Source organism: Mercenaria mercenaria, chromosome 11 (assembly GCF_021730395.1).
Source record: "Mercenaria mercenaria strain notata chromosome 11, MADL_Memer_1, whole genome shotgun sequence".
NCBI classification, from domain to species: domain Eukaryota; kingdom Metazoa; phylum Mollusca; class Bivalvia; order Venerida; family Veneridae; genus Mercenaria; species Mercenaria mercenaria.
The window spans coordinates 24,637,833-24,657,655 of record NC_069371.1 but is presented as its reverse complement, the minus strand read 5'-3'; the positions used below and the strand labels follow the sequence as shown (position 1 = coordinate 24,657,655).

At 33.4% G+C, this 19,823-nt stretch overlaps 1 protein-coding gene across 1 annotated transcript in view; it reads right to left on the bottom strand.

The window, feature by feature from the left end:
- Nucleotides 1-17,509, bottom strand: part of LOC123531949 (uncharacterized) — a 60,788-nt gene extending 43,279 nt beyond the window's left edge. Inside the window, exon 1 of the mRNA XM_053518743.1 lies at nt 17,386-17,509. The gene's annotated coding sequence lies outside the window, so the exon portion shown is untranslated. The remainder of the gene's footprint in view (nt 1-17,385) is intronic.
- Nucleotides 17,510-19,823: the final 2,314 nt, after the last annotated feature.

Genomic DNA, 19,823 nt, shown 5'->3' with positions numbered 1-19,823 from the left:
CCCTTAAAATCCGACGAAGCGCACACGCTGGTATTTTCTGCTTACAAAAACAGGGAAATACGTGTCTAACAAATATTTCATTAGACGGCTAGCTTCTTTTTTTTTTCTTTTTTTTTTTTTTTTTTTTAGGCTTATGTTAGTATAACAACTTTTCTGAAATGAAGTCATGATTTGATTGAGCTCATGTAAACTAAACTGTGATATGCCAGCTTCATTTATGATCCTGAAAATTTATGTCTCATATTTATTAAAAATATTTTTGTGTGAAAGATTAAATTTGATAATTTAAGATCAAAACTGAATCAACACGTCTATATGATTATTCACTGGATTCAAAGATATCTTAAAAGAAACCAAGGACTGTATTTTCATCTACTGGAAATAAAGATAATAGCTCATTTTTTTGTATTTGCGTTATCCATGGTGTTGATGTTCATGGCATTGCTTTTACATTCATGTTGTAATCAGGGCCAATTATTCTACTACGAGGGGATCCATTTTATTTTAAGACAGTCTATATCCTTTCCGCACATGTAACGTAATAAAACGTATTAGCGTCTGATTGATTTGTTTTGGTGTTGTTTTTTTTTCGGGTGCAAATATGTTTTCGTAAATAAAAAGCTGACATGTCGTGCTAAAGCCCAGGTATTTTCAAATCGTAAAAAAGTGCTGAAAATTTACTCCCCATTAGCAAAAACGAAAACGAAGTCCACGCGCATACCTTTAGACGGAGTGACCCCTGTGCGTGAGCCCTGACTAAAGACCAATACAAATGCGACTTATGTTTTCAAGTTTAGCCTGAGTACTTTAATTTTCTTTACCTTCAGGAAAAGCTGAAGGTCTTTTTACGTCATTTTCTGTGTTGTCAAAAACATACGTATGCCTTGCGAGATTGTATAAAAATGTGCCAGGTGTCCTTAAGGATATGAAATATAGAAAACCTGTATTTTAGCATATTGGTTACACCAGGCCCTCCAAACACTTTTCCGTCCCGGCTATCGATGATATGAAAGCCGCAGACTATGCTGTCCTTGTTGTACTGTACAGAGACTGATACACTGCGCTATTTCGGAACCTGTATATCTCTAGTCTTCTACACCATTTTTAAACTCAGTGCTACAAAATCAGGGGAAAAACCATTATTCTATTATAAAACTGCTGTTTAGATTCAGAGTTGCTCAAAGTCATCATAAACAAAGTCTAAACAACTATTGTTCAAGCAAGAATCTGCTGTTTGGACCCAAACGTTATTCTAGCATTAAACTGTGTCTGTGTTGTCAAACTCAACAAGCATAAATACATCTCAGTCGTTATTGTAACATGACTGCTGTTTTAGCCCAATTCTATTTTCTGGTCATTTTGAATCATACAGTCACACGGTTCCATATATGCCGGTGCGAGAGGGCACACGGGGTGTCAAATAACACATTAAGTTAAACCGAGTCTGCTATTGTATTTCTCTGGTGAGTTGCATGCTTCAACACGATCTTCTAAAATTGCATTTGCAGTTTAAGGTGTTGTTTTAACAGAGGTAGTAAACAGGTGAAAACAGTCATATTCTCAAACTCAGGCTCTTTCAAAACATATTTTAACATACGGGCGTATTATATTAAATTGTGAAAATGATAGTTTTGTGATATGAAGACAAATTTATACAAACTAACCAGAAATATATATACATAAAAATGTTTGAAAAGAAATAACGTTAAAATTAGCAGAAAATGTTGCCTTTCACAAGCTCATTTAGCGAATAGATTCTATTTTGTATGCATATTTTTACAGACTTACGATAAAATAGGATTTACACTTGTTTCATAATTTAAAATAGGTGCTCTCAAAGGTTATGTATTCAATAGATGTTACAACACAAAAATACATATGTTATCCCAACTAAACTGGACACGTGCAGACAGGTCAAAACTCGATTCACGTTACCGGTCGCAAGGTACAAAAGACAGAATATTGAATAACAAAAACGTTGACATCATCTTCAAAACCAGGCCACAACTTCAGAAGTAAAACTGAAAACCACCATCGCCTTATTTTGAAACCATTGTAAGATAAATTTCAATCTCTTGATACCTGTCAGCTATGTGTGTTGTACAAGTATTTGAAGGGGAGTTTTAGAAACAGATGTTTTGTATCGTTGGGCGGTAAAAGTTAAGGGTGCAAAGCTAGAAAACAGTGGAGGTCTTGCAGAAATACATGCATTATATTTTTGGTAGTTTAATACTGAAGAAATGCGCATTTGATCGGTTTTATAGTAGCAAGTAGCTGAGAAGATACGGGCAATTTCCGAAATACCATTTTCAATTTGTATACTTATCAGATGATTCATGTTACGTAGTACACCCGATTAGCTCAATAGGAAGAGTGCAGATCTCTAGGTGATGAGTTTGATTTCCAGGCGTCCGATATCACTCGTTCTCCACCTCTGATTCATGTGTAGAAGGTGGCAGTTACTTGCGGACAACAGGTTGGTACTGATACAGAATTCAGGAACACTGGATAGGTTAACTGTCCGCCATATTGTTGAAAAACAAAAGGTGCTGAACCCAAACCAAACAAAGAAACAAACACATGTTACGTAAAATACATATTATGCGTTTCAAACGCATTTTACTGGTCTGAAAGAATGTTCACAACAGTGGAAACTTCGTCTGAGTATCTATAAGCTAAATCATGACGAGCCTATTTCAGTAAGTAGAAAAACAAATGAAAGAGTATCGGAAGTCCTGATAAGTGGAATGACAGAACACTGAAATAACAGCTTATCAACTTGCTTGGATAAATATACATGGTTACAATAACCAAATCTTATTTTTGTGCGATTTCGAACGTACGCATAATGACAGATGTCAGTCAGTAGGTCAAGAGGCATTTAGCGAAATATCACATTACAAACTATTTTAGCTGTTGCATAATTGTCTACCTGGTTCATACATCAGTTGTCAGCCTTTGAAACTGTTTACTGGTGTGAAATAATTTTGAAACCGAACACGCGTTATGTGTGACACCTCTTGTTAAAGGTATGAAACTGAAATAAGTTAAGATCATTTGTTACAGTGACTGGATTTATATCGGCGTTGATATATAAGCTTGAGGTCATACGCGTCAAGTACGAGGTTATGTTATAGATGTTTTTTGACCGCAGTGTATTTGATATTAAATACACCTGTTAGACATAATGCAACCGATCTCTTTCAAAATTACGAAATCCTATTCGTGTCACTTTAATTCTCGCCTCACCAACACGCGACAATGCGATAATTATCGCCTTGTCCAAAAACATATATACATGCAAGATTTAACAATCCTCGCGAGGTGTTTAAGTCGATAATTATTGTCTTAATTTCGCATGTCTTTCTTAATTCTCGCATCGGGAAACTAAAACTCAGCTTAAAGAATAATACTTAGTTGCGAGAATTAGTAACACCTCGCATTGTAGCATTGTCGCCCGGTGATAGGCATTACTTTTTTACTGAAGCACCGCGGATGAAACTTTCTGCTACACCATTGAAAAGGGAAAACGGCATCAGCAGAGACTGTCATTAGAAATTTGTTTCGGTGTATTGATACATAATAACCAGGAAGAATCATATCGATCAATTTGTCCAGAAATTTAATCCCAAGCGACAGTGCGACAATGCGAGGTGTTACTAATTCTCGCAATTATGTATCATTCTTTAAGCGGAATTTCAATTTCCCGATGCGGGAATTAAGAAAGACATGCGAAAATTAAGACGATAATAATCGCCATAAAAACCTCGCGAGGATTGTTAAATCTCGCATGTATATATGTTTTTGGACACGGCGACAATGCGATAATTGTCGCGTGTTGGTGAGGCGAGAATTAAAGTGGTACGAACAGGATTCCGTACAAAATGTTGTAGAAAAATGTAAGTATAACAGCAGGTATACATACATATGTTGAATTTTCACAACAAATTAGCAAAACAGTATGTACCTAATTATTGTAGTGCGGTATGCGAGGCTTTAAAATATTACAGAGTCCTAAAATTTCAAAACATTTGAATATTGAATACAGCAACATCTATTGTGTAAAGACATTTTTCGTAACTAGATTAAAGTGTACGCATTAGATTGAATAGCAAAAGTAATAAAGGTGCTGGTGTCTTTTATGTTGGACAAATGAAAGCAGGGGTCTGCCTGTAAGTAGGAAACAATTATCTTGGCTTCGAGTCTTAAAGTGTAGCTCCAAGTCAGGATGCATTTCCAAATGACATAGGAAACTTTGAATACTTAAACACATTATAAAATTATTTTATATTACTTAAACATTGTCGAACAAGCAAATAACTGGGTTAGCCGCACATGGAATGAGATGATTGCATATGCATTGAAGTACTGTAGGAAACATTTGAATTCACTTGAAAAAGAATTTACAAGAATATAACGGACCAAGTCGAAGATGAAGATCAATCAAACGGTACCTTATAATGATGACACAATCCAAACGTGATGATGATCAATAAGGTGGTTTATGAGAAAAAATCGTTTAAAGGTATTTCTTTTTTAGCGATAACGGCATCAAGAAGGGACAGAGTGGCCCTGTTTGAAACACAATTGGAGAAACCCTTACACTGATGCTAACAAACCAAGTTTGATGAAGATCAATTAAACTGGCCTCATAAAGTGAATGATTGCCCCTTTTGAACACATTTTGGAGAGGAAATTACAATGATCCTACAGAACAAGTTTGATGAAGATCCATCAAGAGCTTCATGAGCAGAAATCGTTTTAGCTCTAGAGTTCCAAATGGGGCCAGGTGGACCCATTTTAACAAAGATAGGAGAGAGCATTACAATGATTCCAAAGACGAAGTTTGATGGAGTTCCATTTAGGAGTCAAGGCACTACTATTTGCAACAAAATCAAAGAAGACATTCTGCTGATGCTACAGACCATGTTTGATAAAGATTCATTAAGCAGTTCATCAGAATAAGTCGCTTGAAGGCATTTCCATTTCTAGCTGTTGCAACATCTAAAAGGGGCCAGGCTTTCCTATCGAGACACACATGAGGGAGGTCTTTCATTGATGCTGTAGACAGAGTGGACTGAAGATTCATCAAACAGCTCATGGGAAGAAATCGTGAACAGGTATCTCTATTATCATGTGTATACCCATAAAAGGGGCCGAAAACTTGTGGGCATCATGATGTTGTTACAAACCAACCTAACTGAAGACCCATCAAGCTGTTAATGATAACTATTTATATTTTAAGCTGTACTAAACCCTGAAAAAGGCCAGTGCCACTCTTTAACAATTTGTGAGATGACCTTATTAGATCTACGCTGTTCATGTGAAGAAGTGGATTAAATGTCTACTTTTCGCCCTAGCGACCCCTTAAAGGTGCCAATTTGAACACATTTTGGACATAATCTACCAATGGTGTGATATACCAAATTTGAGAAAGATCAATCAAGCGGTTTATGAGAAGTTGTTTGAATGTTGTTTTTCTGTATTCAATAGTGCCCCCCCCCCCCCCCCCCCCTCCTTAAAGGTCAATCGCTCTTATTTAATTGCAGTTTGGAGAGGATCTTACAATTATGCTGAAGACCATGTCTGATGAAGAGCCATCAAGCTGTTAATGAGAAAAATTCGTTTAAAGGTATTTCTATTTTCATCTGTAGCAGCCCTGAAAGTAGCTTAGTAGCCCAATTCAACATAATTGGGAAAGTCACTGACAATGTTGCTGCAGGCTAATTTTATTGAAAATCCTTGCAGCTATTAATGAGAAAATGCGATGCTACCGATCTAATTTGATGGAGGTCATGTGAACAAGACTTCGAAATATTTACCTCTAGCCGCCACCCATAAGTCGCTAAGGTCTCCCATTTGAAAAAAACAATGGAGAGGACCTTATGATGATGATGTTAAAGACCATTTCATGTAGATCCGTAAGAAGTCGTTTGAAAGCATTACATTTTCCCTTCAGCAGCCCCAAAACGAGGAAAAGTGCCCAAATTGAATTAATTTGGAAAAGAAATTTAAGACTTTGCTTTAGACCAAATAATTTGATGAAGATTCGTCATGCAGTTCATAAGAAGAATTCGTTTAATGTTGTGTTTTTACTTTTAGCTCTAGCGGCCCCGTAAAGGTCTAAGGTGTCCCAATTAAATAACAGTTGGCGACACAGGTATAATGATGATACAGACCAAATTTGATAAAGACCCAAGAGATTGTTCATGAGTAGAGGTTGTTATAAGGTATATTTATTTTAGGACTAACGGCCTCTGTAAGGGTCAAAGTGATCCATGAGAGCATATCTCTGGGAAAATAACTTGCAACATGCTTTTCAAATATTTTTGATAAAGTCGGTGAAATAGAAATTGGTCTATAATTATTTGGGTCGTCTAGAGGACCGGTTTTATGTAAAGGTAGTACACAGGCTCTTTTAAGTTTTTCTGAAAAAAAAACACTCTGGTCAATACATTTATTAATTAAACGGGTTACGCAGTTTATTAAGTAGTCAGAGGACATTTTTATAACACGAGATCCTACACCATCAACATCAGTTGCTTTAGTTGTATCTAAACTATTAATAAGATTTTTAACTTCATGGACTGTTATGCGTTCAATGTTAAAGGTCACATTATTCAATTTCACATCACAAAATGACTTAAGATATGAGAAATTAACTTGAATCATTAAAAGGAACCCTACTGATACGCGGTATGTATAAAGTGCACATTCATCGCATTTGCAATATTGATGTCGCCTTCTACGACTTCATTATTGATTTTGAGAACTGAAGGGAGTTTCACTGAAGCTGAAGACTTTTAAGATTAGACTATAGGTGCTTTGAATCCATCTTAGACTTAATGGCATTATTAAAGAACTGTTTTTTACTTGTTGTAATCAGACTTTTAGTAGGAATCCCAATCTTTCATTTGATGAAACTTATCTCTCTTTCTACGTGTTTCCTTTATGGAATCTGTATACCATTCTGGTTGTTTAAGACGCTTAACCCTTTTAAGTTTGAGTGGTGCATGTTTGTTTAAGACGTCATTTAATTTATAGTAATTATATCTAGACACTCATTAGGATCTGTTACAGTTTCAGCATCATCTATACCGGACAAGGCTAAGTCATTAAGGTAGTTGTCTTCGGAAAACTTACTAAATGATCTGTAAGTGATGGTTTTATGCTTTACAAATTTAATATGTTTACTGACTTTACGTATAAAACTTACAGGATAATGGTCACTTAAACTTAATTCTGAGACATTGGACTGAACAACATTTTCCATATGTGTAGTATAAATATGATCAATAGTTCTTGAGCTAGTTTTAGTAACTATTGTTGGTAAAGTAATCAATTGAGTAAGCCCATACTTTAAAACAAAAAATTCCCACTTCTTATTTTCAAATCCACAAGTATTTGAATAATTAATATTTATACCGCCTAACATGTATATTTCATTACAATAGTCTATTGCTTTACAGTATTGCTTTTCAAATTGATCTATCCAAGACTGCGTTGAATCAGGTGGCCTGTAAATAAGGACAATTAGAAACGGCTTAGTGTTTTGAAAACATATTTCCAACCAAATACATTCTATGTCATGAGATTCAATACCATTTCTTCGTAAAGAACGGTATGGTATAATTAACATAGACCAACAAGCTACCGCAAGATTTATCTATCCTATCTTGGCGAACAGTATTATAGCCATTAATATATAATTCGTGTTCACCAACCTTATCAGATAAGAAAGTTTCACGTATTCCAAAAATATCTATTACATTGTTACCTTGGAGAATACAGTTAACTTCGTCATGTTTTGGCATTAAATGCTGTACATTTAAGCAAGCAATCTTTAAGCCTTTACCATTTAGATTAAATGGGCTATCTATAATAGGCATTTGATTGCCAAACTTTTTATCGGACGAAATCATTTTTATATTTAAAAAATCATTTTTTGAATATTCCTCTTTCTTTTTGTTTATACTAGCAGAGGTAAACGTATCTTGAGTCGAAGAACTATTATAGCTAGCAATTAACACGGAGGGCGAGGAGGAATCGTTCTTTAAATCAGATTCATTTTCAGAAAATACCTCCTCGTAAGTACAAGTATTATTGAAACAATCAATGCAAATGTCATCCAAAATATCTTCTTTAAAAAATCATTCTAACCTGCTGTGAAGTTCAAGTGCCATATATTCACTGGGTTCTGACATATTCAAAGAATATATCAAATTTGCCTATCTTATACATTAAAAAGAGAATGGTTTTGTCAAAATAAAGGGCATAGTTACGGAATTTGATTTGACTTACACTATGCTCTCAGATGTTTGTTTGAATTTTACATCTAATACATGAATAGGCACTCCAAAACTAAAGGTGAGAAAAGTTTGTCCAAACAGAAGTCAGATTATGTGAACTTATCTTGTAATCCTACAAACATATTGCAAGATTCAACAAAGTATACATGTATATGTGGGTTTCATAGAAAGGACGGGACAGGCACAGACGGGAGAAAGTATTTCATATAAAACCTTTCACCCCCTAGAAACGAAGTTTGCTGGGGTATAAGAAAGAATTCATTATAAACAAGCTTATTACCAGTACCTTGAAGACGTTTTACTTGCCATATAAGAGTATGTCATATACGCTTATCGACTGTTTTTAGATAAAATGATTAATTGAAATAAAATAGGATTGTATCATAGCATATCAAGATCCTATTCTAAAACCTTATTCAAGTTCACAAAATGCACAAATATGCATTATCAGACATTTTTCGTTTTCTTTGTATTATTTTCCAAAACTCGTGAAAACTGATAATTGTTATTTTGAACATTATTGGTACTGTGTCAATTATATTCAAAATATTAAACAAATAGGTTTGATGCATTGGTCGGTATCATTGTATGGCTAATAACATTCAGCTAATTTAACAGTCCTTTTCTTGTATTATATACTTTAGAAATTGTCTCAAATCTTTTGTGTCTATGTTGTACAACTTGTATGTATGCATTTTCGATATAAATTTGAAGGTCATGGATGTAACAGCTTCAGAAAAAGCCTAGAAAATTGACAAAAATAATGTTTATATGCAGAGAGGGTAAAGATGATGACAAAAACTGAACATTATCTCGTACTACATAATTAAATACCGATGTCAGATTATTAACGGTGTATTGCTTCCAGCAGGCAATAACCTATGCATGTTAACATGCTGCTACAAGTATAGCATGTCTTGTTGTATACTTGTAGTACGATAGGTTAAACTGACATTTCGGGTGTTATAAGATTTACATTTTCATTATCGCGTTACATTTTCTTTGAAGTTTTTGTGTTAATGTGTGGCATGTTTATAAATGACAGTCATAGTTTATGTTTCTCCCCTATGATAAATTGCTAGATTTGTTTTTGGGACTTTCTTATTAAATTATGTGAACATGTTTTTGCCTTTTGTATGATACTGTAATCATATTAAGCGTATGTCATCGTTTTGCATTAATATCTATGTACCAACAGTCATTGAATGTGTCTTGTGCTTTGGATTTGGCACTTTTTAGTATGTCTTTGGCATTATTGTTTGCCAATCTTTCATTGAAGTACGAGACAAACCAAGTCAAAAACCTTATTTTTATAGTAATTATCAAACAACGTGTTATAGGCTCCAATTAAAGAAATTATTAGAAGTTATAACAAAGCTATCATGCAAAACCAATAGAATATAAATTAATATGAATATATCAAATTAACCTACTCGCTGTACATATGTCAGTGTGACTTTGTTTTAAGCCGATTGGCTTTGTTTGCAGTATATGCATGTGAGACTATCTAGCACTGTAGTTTACCTTATATAAGTGGCAACTGGCAATCACTAGATATTCGTCGGCGTTACATTTACAATCACAATCCTTGACTTCACTTTTCTACGCAAGATAATTTAGTTTTATCTGACCACATTGTTTCAAGTATTTATGTATCTTGGTGGCATTTTAGCAAGATGAAACTACGCAGAGTACTAACTCCTCTACAACGACGATTGCTTCCGAAAACGCTTGCCTATAAGGAAGTGGAAATGTAATGATATTCGGCAATTTCCGTATGTTTACGTACTCGTGTTTTGCAATTCGGCATTCTTTAAACGTAAATGTAGTTGAATGAGCATATGACTTTCCGTACAAACCCGGAGAATGCCGGAATCTTATAGGAGAGTACGTAATTTCATTCACTACCTTAAAACATCACTGAGCTCGGGTCAATATACTGTAAGGTATTTTTTTATCTTATACAATTTTGTAATGAACATGGTCAAAAACTCTCCATCTGTAAAACATGCCATAAGATATATACTTCACTAACAAATAATAAATTTCTAAGCAAGTAATTCTTTGTACAGTTTAATTTTTTATCAATTGCAGGCCAATGGTGATAAAAAATATTAAATAATAAGATTTTTTGTGGCTCACATGCTAAGTATTTCAACATAACAATGCAATAAATGTTTAAAGCCAGTGTAAAGTTTTATTAATAGATTCGCGTTTACAGTAACCGATTATACGGCTATGTCCGATTTTTGCATCTGTCGTTTAAATGGATTATGCCGATTAATCGATTGGAAGGCGTAACCGACTTTACCATAACTATTTTTATATATTATATTCAATTTTTTCTGTGTTCTGTCGCTTTATGCTTGTGGAAGGTGTAAAGAAAGTTCGTACGGATTTAGCAAACAAGTAATAAAAAATGCCCATACTATCTAGTGAAAGACTATCTTTGATCATGTGTTGGGTTTTACTACTGGATAAATTCAATTCGCTGGAAATTTGCATTTGTTTTATAAGTCGTTGCAGAAAATGGCATTTACGGGCAAAAGCCACTTGCAGACGCAATACCACAAATATGTTAAAATTTATTTAGAAGTAAATTTCTTTCTTTTTTTACATTATAGAACTTAGTTGAGCTTGTATTGTGCAAATAATAATAACAAATCTGTCATAAATTTATTTATTTATTTGAGTTTCACGGCGCACCAACACAGTATATGTTATATGGCGCCAAACAGGACTACAAATTTTGGTTTCACATCTCATTTACATCGAAATAAAAACATGAGGTATGGAATCAAAATGTGCATACATGCTGGAATCAAAGAGTTACAGCATAACCAAGTGTTAAGGCCCTATTAGTCACCTTTTACGATCATGCAAGGGTAAGGCAGTGGTTCCAATTCTTTTTATACACAGATCGTCCCAGAACCACATGCATAAAATATTGCTGTTATTATAATACCAGATTTATATAGCGCCCTGTTAGTATCAAACAAAGAAGTAATGTTTATTTTCAAAAGTTAAATTTTTCTGAAGATTTGTATTTTCTTCATTAAGAAAATCTGAAATCAACCAAATTTCTCTAGCGACAATATGTAAACATAACAGTATTTTACATGACGGGAGAACTATACATGTCTTACGTTTCTTGGTTTTACTATGTCAGTTTAATGCTCCAGTTAGAATGAACTTTCCATACACCAGGTTTCTATAATATATGGTTGGCTTATCTGACACTTCTACATTGTCTGTGCATTACATTGATTTTAGCATCTGTTACATTGTAGTTGATCTACGCTACGTAATACATCACTGTACGTTTTGTTTTTACTTTTCCATGTTACTTCATTTCAGTATGTTATATTGATACTTGCCCATGTTACATGATTGCAGTATATCCATGTTGCATTGCAATATGTCCATGTTAAACTGTTATTTGTCAATGTAACATTTTAGTGTGTCTATATTACATTGCATTATTGTCTTTATGAATAAAGTGTAATATCATTAAAAAATTTAGCTTTTTGTAAAAGTTAGTCAGCGGCCCGTTTTGTTATGAATACTGTTTAAGATAACCGAGACTGACAGACCGGTGTAGTAAAAGTAGATGTACCATCGTCTAATTTTACAGAAAAGGAAGTCTTCTTTTTCGACTTGTATATTGCAGTAGCTGGACCTCATCTTGCGAATACTTTTGACAGAAAACAATGTAAAAATGTCTACGTTGTATTTGAAAGGTTTAGTTTTTTCGTTGGTTTTAAACGAAACTCCTATCGAAATACCGGCACGTCGAGTCAGATCGCTGTAAATAGTCACAAACATGTGATGTGAAATTTGAACAGAAGAAAACATTTGGGCAGGGCAACAACTGGCACGCATGCCTTTAAATGCAAGCATTTCAGATAACGCCCCTTCCGAATTTTATTCAGTGTATGCATTATTCGTTAGAGTTTAAATTTTGCGTGAACACCAAAAAAAATAATTTAATCCTATAATACTGAACACTCTACAAGATCACGTCAAAGAGATTCACATTAACAAAGCTAAGATTTTAACAAATACGTACATGTGTTTACTTTAATCCACGAGAAGTAAATAAGTTGCTAAATAATGTTCTGCTGTTCCTTCTAGTAGAAATGTTCACTTATGGAAACATCGCTAGGTAGATTTGATATGCTTCCTATAGCAGTTGCATCGCAATGTTATATATAATGTATGTACACCTTAAAATACTTGTAAACTATGAGAGGTGTACTTAGTGAGAAAATTAATTATGATTTATGCTTTTATTAGCGGAACTTTGTGTAGAAAAGACTTAATGGAACACACTGCGTTTAGTTTTACTTTTTAAAAAAGGGCAAAGTTCCATTCTGATATGACACTTGATACCATTTAAATGTTAATCAATTTCATTTGTTGTTAATGGTTATTTTATTACGCGTATATTGCGTTTATTCTTAGTACAACTCAATCAAGGGGCATTAGGAATGATTTCTTGGGTGCAGTTATATTGCAAAAATGTTACCTAGTTTGACTTCGCATTTTACTGCATAATGATGACTTTGCTTTTTTGTAGCTTTACACTTCCCATTTCATAAACTGAAGTATGATAATGGATTTGAAAATCGATTATTTATTTTCAGTTTTTACTGAATAATGATATGTCAGTTTTCAAGAACGTTTTTGTACCTGTCAAATATTTGTTTGACAATAACGTTGAAACGTGTGTACGACTTAACATTTCGTCGCCTTACTCTTGTAATGTGCTTAGATATCAAGAAATATATAGACCCCTAAATTCGTCTCAGATAGAGCTATCTATTGCTGTCCTTGAAATAAAGTTCGCAGGCCTTTAAAGACATCGGTTACACACTGCGGTCCCGGAGTTTAAATACTACAATGATAAATCAGCATTTTCACCTTGATATTCTAACATTTTGCTTTATAACATACTGAGCTAACTCCTTTTAGTTTCATCTCATAATGAGTTAAGTCCTTTTTAATTTAAAATTATAGTAAGTTATGTCCAAACACATGGTATTGAACAAGCGGTAGATAGCGCACTTTAATAGCGAAGAAAAACTGACTTTTTCCCATCTTTGAGGTGTCTCCAAGATAACAAAACAAAAAGTGAATTGCGGAAAAACACTATTCAGTAAAACTGCCCAATATTTAGCATCTCGGGAAATAATATGAGCACCCTAAATTTGTTCTTTTAACATGTCAAAATGACTACGACCGAAATAATAGAGGTTCGAATCGTTAGGCTGTTGTTTTTTTAAATAAAAAAAGAAAACAGCTTTTAATATTCGGTTAAAAATGCATTTCTTTACTCAGTAACACATATTTCTACATTATGGTCCCAATGGTACGTGATTACCGTAATACCGTCAGTATGGTTTCACACCGGTATAGAAGTACTTCCGGGTCCTTGTATCCTAGAAAGTAGTTCTTTAAAATTTTGAAGTTCCCAATTTAACGCTATCCTACTTTGACATGTTATATTCCAAATGTATTTATTGATACTGTGTACATTTTTTGTCTTTTCTGATGTCTTTAACAGTTGTTTTATGTGTGTTTTTCAGGATTACATTTCTGTGCGGAAGGATTAAAAAAACTACACCAGACTGGTGGCCATGACAGATGTCAGTGGGAAATTTAAACATGGACTAGATACTTTGATGTGTAGCAAAAACGTTCATCGTTGATGGTGGTGTTTTTCCGTGATATATTGACTGGGATAGTATTACTCTTCAGAAATACAGAGCTGTCAATGCTGCAATTTTGTTGTGAAATTCACAATCCATGTCCAAAAGTGCTTGTTTTACTATACAGCAAAGAAGGAGATATTGTACTGGGCCGACACCGTATACTACTTTATGATATTTACTTCTGCAGCTAATGTGTATTTTACAAGAATTATCAAACAGATATTTGTGCGTGGATCCTCAACATTTACCATAAAGACTTTCAACCCTTATCATGCTAGCCACGATTGAGTCTGCCTTTGCGACTAGTGTAGAACATGATCAGCCTGCACATCCGTGCAGTCTGATCAAGATCTGCAATGTTCCCAATTCAGTCAGAATCTTTTTGTTAAGCACCCCTTTTAACAAGTAATGATACTGACCAATCTGAAAGATGGACTAGTTCATTATAGAAATTTAGCAGGATAAGGGTTAAACAATAACAAGTATAAAACACATTGTATCATAAGAACAAATTTGAAACCTAATAGAACTGAAATAAAAAAAACATTACATGAAACTCGAGTATTTGAATTTGCTAGATAGTGTAAATGACAGCTTATCCGTGTAATATACCGGGAAGAATTTGCTTTACAAGATGATTATGTCCTACATTAAAAGAGTATAAAGAGTAAAGTCAATTTTATTCTTTATGTTTGATTCCCCTTTTCCATGAAAAAGTTATTGTAAATTTGCATAACTATATCAGAATAAATAATGAAAAATGTGGAGCAACCTTAGATCAAACAATTTAGTCGAAATTTATAACACAAGGTGATCAGCAAGATGCATTTAATAATGAAATCAATACAAGATTGTGGAAGCGATGATGATAAAACATCGTCAACATAAGCATACCAACGCACGTAATATATAAAGGTATGGACAAAAGCAAGACAGAAATAGGAACACCGCCTTGGAAGGGTCAGATGATTAAGAACTATTCTAACTACCGCACAATTTAGCAACGGAATTCTAAAATGTCACGCAGAACTTTGATTTTCCTAATAGCATGTGTGCCTATTTGTTTGTTTTGAGTTTAACGCCGTTTTTCAACAGTATTTCAGTCATAAACTTCACATGATTAAAATACAGCTTCGATTTTAAATTGTCCTACCATCATACATGAAAATACATTTTGAATAAGGTATAACAGATTCAAACAGTAACTGATATATTAAAGTAGAATGTCTATCAAAACGGTATGTACTAGTATGCTGTATTCTACTGTCATATGTCAAAAAGTTTAAACTATAAAACATGAAAATATTTGACTGAAATCATTAAAAGGTTTCGACCAAGTCACATTTAGATTTGTATTAGAACGGAGCTAAAAGCTACAAGATGAAAAATGTTTACGACATTGTGTTACATATAGTTATTAAAATAAATGTGCAAAAGTTTATAACTTACTTGGGAAACTATTAATCATTTTTTTCACTTCAAAGAGAGCCAGTACAACGACCTTAGCCTTATTGCATAAGATACGCATCAACGTTAACATTAACTTTAAAGGTTTTTTTTTTTTTTGCTGATACAAAGAATAAATTATTCAACGCCCTTTGTAAAAACACGGTTACTTTAACAAAAGGAGACAAGCAGCTATTGATGCGGTATTCTATGTCAAGTTTTCCTCGTGGTGCCTCGATTAATCATGTCCTATTTAACTGAGTTTTGTTAACATATTTTCCGCATGTATAATCTGAAATATCCAATTTTTTCCAGGATATAGTGGCCTAACCGGGTATTTAAAGCGAGTTTTCTCCAAAACCCGGATTAATCGAATATTATTTAACTGCAAACAAGCTTTGTCATTGTTTATAAAAAAGCATATTATATACTATAGATGTATATTTACTGACATCGGGAGTTGTCCTACTGGAATCATACTGTCTATTAAAAGAGTCCCCTTAAAGTCGGTTTATGGCTTTATGGTTTGAGGACTTACAGGGGTCAGTGCGCTCACACGGACTGTGTTTAAGGTCATCTTTTATACAAGTAAAGAGTCAAATAAACCAATAATATAATAATAAGGACGCCCGTTAATCTGGAAAAAGTATCATTTATACTGTAAAACGTTGTGAAGGTCTTTAAGGTTGGAAGTAAGAAGTTTTTCACTTTTAATTTCCAAAATTATCTTATTACTCATACACTGCGTTACAGAGCATCTACTAGGCATTTTGGACACATCGTGATATTTCAAACATGACAAAAATGCATTCTACAATGTCATTTATTTGTCTAATTAGAGTTTTCATGTTACAAATTTGATACACTACCTACACCACATTGAGTGCAAAGTAGATAATCTGTTTAAGACAAAATGCCTATTTAATGAAATACAACTCTGAATGAGTCAGATTTTTTAAACTGCCTATAATTTGAATGAAATATGTGCATAAAGGTGTTTCTCTTCAAAACTCATAACATTACCAAATCAGTTTTGAGTGTATAGCATATTTAGGTTAAAAAGTTTTTTTTACAAAGTTTAACATTCTTTTGGAAATTTAAGGCCAATGTTCTTTTCTAGTACAAGATATGTAACCGATTTTAGAAAAGTACCAATTTGAAATAAAACTCGATAGTATATGTACGCCACATTACAGTATACGGTTTTGAAATGGCTTGGTTGTTAAAATATCAGTTACCAGGATGGCAAAAATGTGCTCGGCGCCACTCGTTGTTGATTTCGAAAGTAAATTTCATACCGTAGTGGGAAGCAGGTCAAACTGGACAAAACTGTTTCTACTTAGAATCCTTCAGAAATATGTCAAATTACCTTCATTTAACCATTTGCAGATATTATCATTTTACACAATGATGAAACATGCTTATTTTATTGATATGAAAAAGAACGATTTAACGACTTAAAATTGGAAAGGCGAAAGGGATGTAATATCACGTGTATATAATACATGTACAGTATAGCAACTGTACACTTAAGTTAAAATATTAAAGACGCTCTGACATTTATTCTGGTGTCTAAATTAACATATACAAATGTGAAAACTGTCCATTAATAACTTATTCAGCCGACACATAAAACTAATTTATAAACATCTGGCCTAAATAGTTATACAATCAAACGTTACAATCTCGGGTATGAACTACTTTTCATTTTTACCACCCTCTTTGTGTACTTTTGAAGTTTGCACTAGTTGTTTAAACCGCGTGGGTAATATCCGACTTTATTTAAAGTTTTTAGCCTTCTGTCAATAACGTAACATTTTAAATTTCTACTGAAACGGTGTCAATCTTTAGATAGAATAAAATGCTTCATCAGAGTGATGTGTTAATTTATTAATTTTGAAATACTTAACACATACCTTTGCAGAAGATATACTTTCTCACTGTATCTGTGAACGGTTATATTATCCACATCGCTTAAGTATTTGCAACTACTTTATAACTAGCATTTATACTCCAATAAAATACATGACCTTTCCGTCTCAAAATGAAAATGAAATGTAACAGATATCTTAAAACTAGGGAACAACTATTTTTAGTTACAATATCTCAATAAGGTAGTGGTAAAATAGTAAATTGTCATTTATCATTGGCGATGTCCATGAGTACTGTATACTACCTTTACTATTATCAGTCACCTTGGCTTAACAATTTGTCATATAGTGGACTATCATCGTATAGCATATGCGAATTGGAATGTCCATTTACAAGACATCTAAATCATTATGCTTTTAACAGTATAAATAGTACAGTCTGTGCGTATTGGAGTGCTGCAACATAGGACTGTCATGATATAGCGAGTGCATATCAAAATGTCGCGTATCTCGTTCGATACTACTATCATAATATAGCTCGTGCGAATCTGTTTGTCGCTAGATTAAGTCGACAAATTTGAGTGCTTAAGGACACGTCACAGACGAGCTATTTTAGCAATATTGTAATACACAATAGGTATATAAATTGTATTACTATATGCTTATTAGATTTATCCTCGATATGTATGTGTAAATAAGGGATCTGTTTTGACTAATTAAAAAACTGTGAATGGCTCTAATCAGTGTCAGTTGATTAAAACAATAAGAATTCCTATAGTATTTGGACACTAGAGAAAAGAAGAGCCTTTTTGAGAAAATCGAACTGGAAGGTAGAAATAACAGCAAACTTTTGATTAGGTCATGAGTCATTTACCGCCTGTCAACATTTGTCATTGGTTTTCACGATCTGTCGGAATAAGTTTTATCTCTCAATTCTTCATATGTATTTGTTTTGCACGTATCTTGTATCTTGGTAGTATATTGTAGTGTGTTACATAACAAAAACATTCATAACAATAGTTGTGCTAGAAATTGTTAGGCTGAGCTCATTGAGCTCACATAATTTCTATTGTTTTAGTTAATTGTTGATAATGAGGGCACCAAACTTTATTCTTAGGGCATAAGAATGGTTCTTTTCTGATGGGTAAAGACAAATATTAGTGTGACTCGTAAACGCTTTTTTTTTTTGGTAAACAACTGACAACTGAATATTTTTTGTTATTTGTCTTTCACCTGAAATTCAAAATGTGATATCACCTTAACTTGTCAGTTTTAACAAGAATAGTTAATAGTTGTTGGCTATCCTTGCATTTAACTACGTAATAAAATGTTACATTTTTTATTTTTTAACTCTCCAACGGATTTCAAGTTTATTGTATGACGTATAGATCTGTTTGCATACATAAAAATGATGACATGTGCACGCATAAACTATAATTGTGGTTATCCGCAATAGTGGCATTGTTTTTGTAGCTGAAAGTAAGTACAATATGTTTATTTTATTTGTAATATAAATGCCATTGTTAACATTTTATTTTCTGTTACTTCAAAATGATATATGAAGATTAAGTTCACTGTATGAAAGTTTTTATTTTTAGTTATGCTCGTGTACTTAAACCTTAAAAACAATATCCGTTTTGTTGAGTATACTTCAAACTTCGTCAAATGTTTCAATACGGTCCTTATACTCATACGAAATCTTACGAATGATGAGTAAGTCTTACTCTGTTCTTGCAAAAAGAAGAAGATAAACACCACGAACCCTGTAACCTACTATGTCAATGAAGCCATATTTAAAATAATTTAAAATGCAGGTTTCATAATTAAGAATTGTTAGATTATGAAGAAGCTTGACTGCTTAAGCCCTGTTAATCCAATTTTAACATTTTTGAACATGCATTTTTGTAGGCGTAAGATACATCATGAACAATTATGATCACAGTTTACATCAAGTTTGGTATAATAGAGCAATTTCATAAAGCAAGAATACAACAATTTAATATTGCTATAAATATATAAATGTATGATTCAAGATATTTTTTAAAATTTTACTTTCATGCATGACATGAAAATTCGAACAGACTGAATAAATACTGAGCCGTTTTTCTTAAATACTTCACATGAATAAATACGAAAGAAAACGATTACTGACCAGTAGGAGTTAAGTGGCAGGTGCCAGATTCGTGTTGTGGCCCGGGTACGTTTTGTTTTTTAATTAAAAAAAATAGATGTTTTTTACAGGCATTTATATTCTGAATCAACTGGTTATTTATGGTGTTTATAAAACCGGATTCCTGTTGACTAGTAATTGTTGTGTAAAGTAAATAAATGCTTGAATCGATTTTCCTTGCTCCTTGTAGACAGTAAAATCTAAAATCTTACCTCAGGAAACGGAAGTCATACGAAATGAAAACGGTCATCCGTCCATCTAGATTTAGCTCAAATTTGGGGAAAAAGTAAACGGCTATTACCACCATTATTTT